At 40.8% G+C, this 9,716-nt stretch overlaps 1 non-coding gene across 1 annotated transcript; it reads right to left on the bottom strand.

Moving 5' to 3' along the window:
- Positions 1-4,742: 4,742 nt before the first annotated feature.
- TRNAT-CGU lies at positions 4,743-4,815 on the bottom strand. The gene has a single exon. It is a non-coding gene; the product is annotated as a tRNA-Thr (tRNA).
- Positions 4,816-9,716: the final 4,901 nt, after the last annotated feature.

The following is a 9,716-nucleotide window of genomic DNA, read 5'->3' on the forward strand; positions in this document are numbered from 1 at the left end:
TGCCTACTCTTCTATGGAAGGCCAGCCTGTATGGACCACAGCATGGGCTCCCCTGCCCTGTGACTTCAGCTTTGAGTTTCATTTGTGGGAGCACTTAGCAGGAAACCAGAATGAGAGAAGACAGAGAGGTTGGAGTATTTATTTCTCTGGGTCCCTTTCTCTGGGTCAACTTCGTTCATCAAAGTGGACATTTCCTTCAAGCTCCAGATAAATACCAGAAGTGAAATTGCTGGATCATATGGTAGTTCTATTTTTAATTTTTTAAGAAGCCTCCATGCTGTTTTCCATAGTGACTACACCAATTTACATTTCCACCAAGAGTGCAGAAGAGTTCCCTTTTATTCACATCTTCACCAACATTTGTAATTTCTTGTCTTTTTGATAATAGCTCCATCTTTTAATTGGGGTATTTAGACCATTAATATTCAGAGTGATTATTGATATAGTTAGATTAATATTTACGAATTCATTATTGCTTTCTATTTGTTGCCCTTATTCTTTTTTCCTACATTTGTCGTCTTACACTTTTTCTGACTTTTGAGGTTTTAATTGAGCATTTATATGATTCTATTTTCTCTCCTGTCAGCATATCAGTTATACTTCTTCTACTTTTTTTTAGTGGTTGCCCTAGAGTTTGCAATATACATTTGCAGCTAATCCAAGTCTACTTTCAAATAACACTATACCACATCATGAATAGTGTGAGTACCTTATAATAACAAAATAATCCCAATTCGTCTCTCCTGTACCTTGTATCATTGCTGTCATTCATGTCACATATATGTAAACATGCATAAGCAAATACATATACATATGATATACAAATAAGCATACATGAGCAAATACTTTGTTTGCACTATTATTTTGAACAAACTGTTATATGGCAGATCAATTAAGAGTAAGAAAAATACAGGGTTTTATTTTACCTTCACGTATTCCTTCTTCAGTACTCTTTCTTTGTCTATGTAGACCTGAGTTTCTGACCTATAGTTTTTCCTTCTCTCTTAAGAAGTCCTTTTAGCATTTTTTTGCAAGGCAAGTCTACTAGCAACAAATCCCCTAAATTTTTGTTGGTCTTTTTTTAATTTATTGGCTGTGTTGTGTCTTCGTTGCTGCACGCGAGCTTTCTCTAGTTGTGGCGAGCGTGGGCTACTCTTCGCTGTGGTGCATGGACTTCTCATTGTGATGGCTTCTCTTCTTGTGGAGCACGGGCTCTAGTCACGTGGGTTTCAGTAGTTGTGGCACGTGGGCTCAGTAGTTGTGGCTTGCGGGCTCTAGAGCACAGGCTCAGTAGTTGTGGCTCATGGGCTTAGTTGCTCTGTGCCATGTGGGATCTTCCCGGACCAGGGCTCAAACCTGTGTCACCTGCATGGGCAAGCGGATTCTTAACCACTGCGCCATCAGCGAAACCCAGAAGTCTTTCTTTCTTGCTTGCTTCTGAAGGATAATTTTGCAGGGTACAGAATTCTGGGTTGGTGGGTTTTTTTCTCTCAACACTTTATATATTTCACTTCATTCTCTTCTTGCTTGCACGGTTTCTGAGGAGAAGTTGGATGTAATTCTTATCTCTGTTCCTCTATGGGTAGGGTGTTTTATCCTCTGGCTTCTTTCAGGACTTCTTCTTTATCTTTGATTTTCTGTAGTTTAAAAATGATATACCTACTTGTAGTCTCCTTATTATGTATTCTTGGTGTTCTCTGAGCTTCCTCAGCATGTGGTTTGGTGTCTGACATTAATTTTAGGGAAAGCCTCAGTCATTATTGTTTCAAACATTTCTTCTGTTTCTTTTTCTCTTCTCTTTCTGGTATTGCCATTACTTACATGTTACACCTTTTGTAGTTGTCCTACAGTCCTTGAATACTCTGTTCTGTTTTATTCAGCCTTTATTCTCTTTGCTCTTTCAGTTTTTGAGGTTTCTATTGATATATCCTCTAGCTCAGAGATTCTTTCCTCAGCTGTGTGCAGTCTACTTAAAAGCCATTGAAGGCATTCTATATTTCCATTATAGTGTTTTTTTGTCTCTAGCATTTCTCTTCTTCCTTCCTTCCTCCCTCCCACCCTCCCTCCCTTTCTCTCTCTCTTTCTGTTTCTTTCTTTCAATTTCCATCTCTTTGCTTACATTGTCCTTCTGTTCTTGCATGCTGTTTACTTTATGCATTAGCCCCCTTAGAATATTAATCATCGTTGGTTTGCATTCCTGGTCTGATCATTACAACATTCCCGCTATGGTGCTTGCTCTGTCTTTTCAAGTGTCTTTTTTTGGTTTTTGGTTTTTGCCTTCTGGTATGCCTTGTAATTTTTTCTTGATAGCCAGACATCATGTGCTGAGTAGAAGGGACTGCTGTAAATAGACCTTTAGTAATGTGGTGGCGAGGTGTGGGGGGCAGGGAAGTGTTCTATAGTCATATGATTAGGTCAGTGACCTTTTAGTGAGTCTATGCATCTGGACTGTGAACTTCACAAAATTTCTGTTTTTTTCTCCCCCCACCCCCAACCCTGGCCCTTAGATGGGATAGGATGATTAGATTGGGCTGGCATTGGGCATTTTCCTTCTCCCATATAGAAGGCTAGAACTGACTGAAATAGAGTATTTCGCCTCCCCCAAGTCAATATGGCTCTGCTAATACCCCATCAGGTTAGGCTCTGGTTAACTAGTTTCTCCCAAGAGCAGGCCTTTTATAGATGGACAGAGTCTTCTGGTGTATTTCAAAATAGTTCTTCTTTTTCTTTTCCTCTGCCAGTATTATGAAAATTTTTTCTCCAATATTTACTGTGAGAACTTGGTTGAACTCCTGGCAGTAAATCTCACAATATTGTTAGGGCCCCCTGTGACTGAGTTCCCCTGGAGTTTTTAAGTCTCAGAGTTGTCCACATTGAGCCTCCAGAAATTCATAAATTACAGTTCAGGTTTTCTTCCCAGTGCTCATTCCCCGGCAGTTTCTGGCCATGGGTCTCTGCTTGGTAGGTTTGTGACTCGTATTCACCAGTTTGTCTCTCCAATCTTGCCAGTAAGGGTTTGCCCTGTATTCTCCTCTCTCTTAAGGATTCAAGAAGAATTGTTGGTTTTTAGTCTGTTCAGCTTTTTAATTGTTGCTAGGACAGGGCGGAGACTTCCAAGCTGTTTACCTGAGGAACTGGAAACCATGTGTTGCGTTTTTAAAATTACTGAATATGGTGCCACGTAATTAACAGCTTTTTACCAGTGTGTGCCAAAATCAAGGTCCCTGAAGTTCAGTGGATAAACTGCAAATATTATAGACATTAACACTGTAAAGTTATTACAAAGATGGTTTTAATTTTCCGTATTATTTCCTTTTAATACCAGGCTAAATAATTTCCTGATAATGTCATGTGTCTACAGAGTGCATGCAGGTTTGGAAATGTGGCATTCACTCATGCATTTTTAAAAAATGTATTCACACATATTTGAATTCCAACTTACTGTGGTGATACAGCTCTAAACAAGGCTTGGTTTCGACTATCAATAAGTGTCACTTTAGAAGAAAAAGAGAAAAAAATACATCAATTATTTAGTAGATATTATCCAATATATGCTATAATAAAGGTGTACAAATGGTGCTATGAAAAGACACCTCTCACCTAGATTGAAGGTAAAGTGATACATGAGCTGAATTCTGAAAGATGAGTAGGGCTTAGCTAGAAGAAGGGATAGAGGCATATTTCAAGCAGAGAGAGTGGTATTCATGAAGCTATGCAAAGCATAAAAAACTCTGAAGACTGAGGAACGACCAGAGTCCTCAGTTGCAAGAAACAGACAGCTACTCTGGTTGATTTTAATAAAAACGAATCATCTGTGCCTGTCCTGCATCTTCAGCAATTTACAATAAAATTTTCAAACGTGATACAATATAAAGTGTGTTGGATTGTTTCAAGAATCCAAAGTACTTTTTGAGGAATGTATCTATGACTTTGGGGTATTATTATATTATTAATTATTTAATACAAATGTGGTATATGGAAATTCGATCATTTTAATCTTTGATGTAGATTCTTGATTTTAGCAATTTATGTTAGCCATTCAGAAGTGATCAGGGGTTTGCTTTTGCAGACAGCTAATTCCAATAATGAGATCATAAATTGAGACCGGGAAGATTAGTTGCTTCCTACTTAGGTTGAATCTTCATCAGCACTGTGTTACTTTCTTTGTTCTTCTCTATAAACTGACCTTGGTTCCTTGGCTTTCAGGTAACTTTTATGCCTCCTAAGGTGTTTGCAAACTCACCACACTCTGGTTACATTTCTTCAGCTCAGCTTAATTCAATAGTTACTGAGCACCCACTAGGTTCCACACTCTGCAAGGCTCTGAGATACAATGTCAAACAAGATATGGCTCCTGCATTCAGGGGAGCTTAAAGTCCATTAGGTAAGTATGATAAAATCGATAATTACAATATCTCTTTAGGCCTATAGCACCCAAGTTAGTCAGGACTGTACATTGCAATTTATTGAATCCCAATGAAAATTACTGATAGTTTATCAGCCAGCTTATATTGGTATTAATTGTGTTGGTGGCACTTCAAGTAAGGTTTTCATACCTGAATTTCAGGTATCATCAAGAACTCAGATAGCACAGCAGCTTTATTTCTGTTGTGTAATTCCTTTTTTACTTGAAAAGGTCCATTTTTTGTTCTAGGTTTTGGTGTCAAGGATAACCGAAACTCACCCCTTAGAAATACATCTCTTAATTAAAGTCTGCACGAGATGGAAAACTAACGCTTCTAAGGCCCCAGTGAGATTCGAACTCACGACCCCTGGTTTACGAGACCAGTGCTCTAACCCCTGAGCTACGGAGCCCCAGTTGGTAGAGCGTCCCCTCCTTTTCCCAGATTATAGGCTGAGAACTTTAGGTTTTTGTTTTGCTTGGTTTCTAGAAAATTTGACGCTCTGCCCTCATCCCCTTTTCGATTTTCTGGGCTGTGGTCAAACAAATTCCCTCACTCTCTGATAGTTTTAATATCCCGTTCGATTCGCTTTTGTCAAAGGAAGTACAAGACCCTTAAATCACCTCTGAGAGTTTTGTTTGAATCCAGAGCCTCCGAGGGTCAGAGGTTGCACGTTGACGGGAGTGGGGAATAAACAGCTAGCCCACATGCCAAGATGCGGAGGTTGGGGTGAGAACTATTGGGCCACTTGATTTTAGTTACAGCCACACCCGGTGCTCTGCAGTACCTTTCGCACAGATTGAAGCCCAGATATTCCAGACTTCAGTTCTTAGAGCCTTGGGGGAAAGCAGGCAAGATCTGTCTCAAATTCCCCGATATCAGCTATCAGAAGAGAGACTGAGGGGTGAGGGTAATGATGAGGCCAGCAGGAAGAAGGAAATTGAGCGACCTCCCGGGAACAGAAGCCGAGGAGAGGCTCTGCCTTTTGTAGCCTAGTCCTTGAGGCTGGAATACGTTTTGGAGCCTCAATCCGGGGTGTAAAGAAAGGGCCACGTTTCTCCTCCACCGCGCGTCGCTGAAATCCAAATAGAAAAGTTCTGTCCAAAGGAGCTGTGGCAAAGATACCAGAAAATTATTAATTTCCACCCGGGTAAAGGGGCTGTGAGGGTCACCAAAAAAAAAAAAAAAAAAAATCTGTATAGCGACTCATCTCACACAAGCAACAACCATAATGTACAGAGAGCCGGTAAAGAAGAAAACTCAACCACAAATCCTAGGTCTCCTGTCCCAAGTCAGAGGCCCTGTGCACCTGAAACAAAGCAAGGACTGTTTTCCTGTCTACTTTCAGGATTTGATAGCTGGCTAATAAAGAAACAATGGCTCTTAATTACAAACAAAAAGCAAAACAAAAACACCTCGACTACTGACAAATACAAGTAACATTAAAACAACTCAGCAAAATAAGATTTATTGGTGGAGAAGTGGGGAATCCAGTCTCTATGCATCTGTCCCAACCTGGAATACAGTTCTCCCATAATCCAGAGGAGAGGCTGCAGTCTCTGAAAAGCCAGCCCGCCAGCTCTCTAAAAGGTCTCCCAGGGTAAAAAATAACACACTCTACCTCCCACTCACCAAAGTCATATACAGGCAAAACAATGCCCTTGTGACCTGGAGTGTCATAAATGCAAATAATAGGGAAACGCAGCAAAAAAAGAAATGGGCGTATTAAAGAAGTTGAGAGTGAGGGGAGTGAAAGAAATTGAGGTCGATTTTATCACTACTACTCATCAACGCTTCCTAAACGTCTCTGGACTCAAGGTCTGCCTCCTGCCTTCCAGAGGAGCCAGTTTGTTCAGATTCTCCAAAATCCTAAACGTGCCTGTGCAGAAGGGCCTGTCACCGGAAGCTCCTCTTCATCTCCTGAGTATCAGAGAAGAAGGGGATGCAGGCTCAAGAGAGATCATAAAGTCCCAACAAACCTGTGATTTGCAGTTTTCTCAGATTTCATCCTGTATTTAGGTTATAGTGTTCACCTCTGGTTTTCTTGCACCTAAAGAAATGTATAACCTCGATGAAATACGGCGAGACGGGCAACAGGAAGAAACAGTCCTCAGGACTTTTCAGTAACATTCTCCTCAAGGTCTTTCTAGTTTCTGTCTGCTGCCCGGGCCCAAAGTCACATGCTTTAGGGTTTGTTCCCATTTTCAGGTAACAAAATGTCCATTACCCAGTACTCATCATGAATTTATTGTCTCTCAATCCCAAATTCACCCTTTTTGCCTGCCTTGTGGAAATGGATATGAATCCTTTAAATAGTTTTCTTTTGCCAATCGGCACTGAAACTCTGCAGGTAGAGGATGGTGGAGAATCATTGGAGGAGGAAGGGGATTTTGCATCCTGGTTCTCACGCACTACTTGGACTGCTGCTTCCCCAGGGCCTTGCTGCTACACCAGGCATGGTTTTCTCCTGCTTCATGATCCAGCAGCAACCAGCAGCCACCAACTTCCCCTGGCCAGCGTCCCCCTTGAGTGTTTTATAGTGGAGTGCTCTCAGTGAGAGACCTCTCCAAGAAGAGCTTTCCAAGAAACGCTGGAAGATGGATCTCCAGCCAGTTCCAGAGGGCACATTTCAAGCAAGTTCTGCTGGCACAACCCGAGAGCAATTTCTCCACTCTTCAGTGAGCCATGTCTGTGCCTTCCCCATCGAGGTCTGGATCTTAGCTAAGGGTGGGGTGAAGGATAGAGGGCTCTTCCTTCTGTGCTTTGGCTCAGCTGTAGGTGAGGGGCACTTCCTAAGCTGTTTTCAGCCCTAAGGGTAATGACTGCTCCTTAGATCTGCTATTCCTTTATTGTCAGTGTTGTCTTTACTTTTTTACTAGCCAATTCCTTGTTTCTCCAACACCTTCTTCAGGTAATAATTCTCTGTATTAAACTTTCCCTGTTCATTATAAGAGAAATACTTTCTGGAGATGTAATGTACAACATGACAACTGTAGTTAACAACACTGGATTGTATATTTGAAAGTTGCTAAGAGAGTAGATCTCAAAAGTTCTCATCACAAGGAAAAAACGTTGTAACTATGTGAGCTGATAGTTGTTAACTAAACTTATTATGGTATCATTTTGCAATATATACAGATGTCAAATCATTACGTTGTACACCTTAAACTTACACAATGTTATATGTCAAATATATCTCAATAAAACGGAAAAATAAATAAATAAACAACTTTTCCTGCCAAGTTATCTGTTCCTCTCTCCTCATTGGACCAAGACTGATCCATACCTAACTATTGTCACGTAACAAATCATACTAAAACTTAAACGGCTTAATTTATCACCTGTCATTTATTCGTTCGCACAGCTTTGTTGGTTTTCACAGAGTTTGGGCAGAGCGCAGTGAGGACAGCTTGCCTCTGCTCCGTGATTTCTGGAAACTCAATTGGAAGACTCTAAGACCAGGGGCAGGAAATCATCTGAAGAATGGGTTACTCAAACGTATGGCAGCTGCTGCTGGCTGTGCGCTGAGGCCTCAGTTATTTTCCACGTGGTCCCTCCCTGCGGCTTAGTTTGGGCTTCCTCACAGTGTGGTGGCTGGGTTCCGGGGACAGATGTCTTGAGAGAAAACTATTGGAAGCTTCTATCACCTTTTATGACCTGGCTTTGGAAGTCATAGAGTATCTCTTCCATTGTAGTCACAGGCCTATCCAGATTCAAGGGGAGGGAACAGAGACCCCCGCAACCTCTGGAAGGAAATGTGTCAAAATTGCATTCAAAGGAAAATACGTGGCATGAGATACAGCGGTATGGCCATCTTTGGAAAATACAATTTACTACAGGTTTTTTATGACTGAACTCTAACCACTTAGAAGCCTCTATCTCCTCAGATTTCACTTATCCAATGTCCCCTGGACTTGTAATGAAAATTTTGAGACATTAAAATAAATTAATATTAAACAGGTGCCTAGGAAACATACTACCCAGCAGTTCATGGAATATTGACTGTACTGGGCCCTGCAAAAATCAATCCATAAAGAAAATTGAATTATGGCATATTTCAGTTGCAATTTCATGTTTACATTATATTTTGATAATATCCATTTTCAAGTATTCCAAATATTTTAAACCTGTATTCAGACGTTTTCATCTACAAAAAAATATATAAATAGACTTCAAGAGTGTATAGGAATATACCTATGCTTCAAGGTATAGGAAGCATTAGTGCAAAAATTCAACATATGTATATATTAAAATACAAACTGTCAATTTTGCATACTTTGTAATTGTACTGTTAGTATAGTGAAAAAATAGTCACAATAAAAAGATTAAAATCTACAAGCAATAAACTTATTTTTTAAAAAGAGATGCTTCCCATTTAGTTTTAGGGTAATAGATGAGGTAATTACAAATTAAAAAGTGATAGCTCTCAAATTTAAGTGTCCTATAGATTTAGATTTTACAGCCTAATTATAGAAACTTGGTGATACTCCTAGTTATTGGAATTTTAAATTTCTTCTCTCCTTTAATCCTAGAATAATCATTGCAACAAAGATATTTCTTCTCTTTTTTTTTCTTTTTGTCCCCCCCCCCCACTTTGGCTATTTCATTTTCAGTCACTTAAACATATTTTTTTCAACATTATGTTTCAGAATAGCTGCGGTCACCCAAGATGGGTAATATTTATTGGAAAGCATCTGAGAGCTCTAGAGAGAAGAAAGGCAGGATTATTACTGTAGAGCACAAGTGACCCTGAAGGTCAGGAGACGGTGATGGGTGGAATGAATGATGTAAGTATGGCTTCAGGAGATAAAATCACAGTTTGGATGGGTTGAGAACAAGGGGACTGACCCTCTCTTGTCCAGAGCAGTGGGGTTGACCATTTATTCACTTAAGTTTCCACCGATCCTGGGGCAGCATCGAACTGGACCTGCTGGATAAAGGTTTGAATCACAAAGAACACAGTGACCTGGGGTCCAGATCACATGTGGGGGTCGGGACCGTAGGAGGAGATTCGTGTGAGGCGCGGGACCCTGGTCTGGCAGGCGGCGGAGCGGAAAGCAGGAGACTGGGCTGGGAGTACTGGGGAAGGGGGAGGAGCGAGGAGGGAGTGTCGCTCAGTACCCTGCCACCCTGTCTCCAAGGCAGAAAGAATTATTCAGGTCCTCGCTAACGCTCGTACCTCCTACCTCTCTCTGTTTCTCAGTCTCTGAATTCAGAACTAGTCCGACAAATTTTCAGAAGCTTTCTTCTGGGACGCAGCTAGGCGCTAACCCCTCAGCGTCTGCAGTATAACACTTCCAACTACAGCAACGT

The sequence above is a fragment of the Phocoena sinus genome, chromosome 11 (genome assembly GCF_008692025.1).
Source record: "Phocoena sinus isolate mPhoSin1 chromosome 11, mPhoSin1.pri, whole genome shotgun sequence".
NCBI classification, from domain to species: Eukaryota; Metazoa; Chordata; class Mammalia; order Artiodactyla; family Phocoenidae; genus Phocoena; species Phocoena sinus.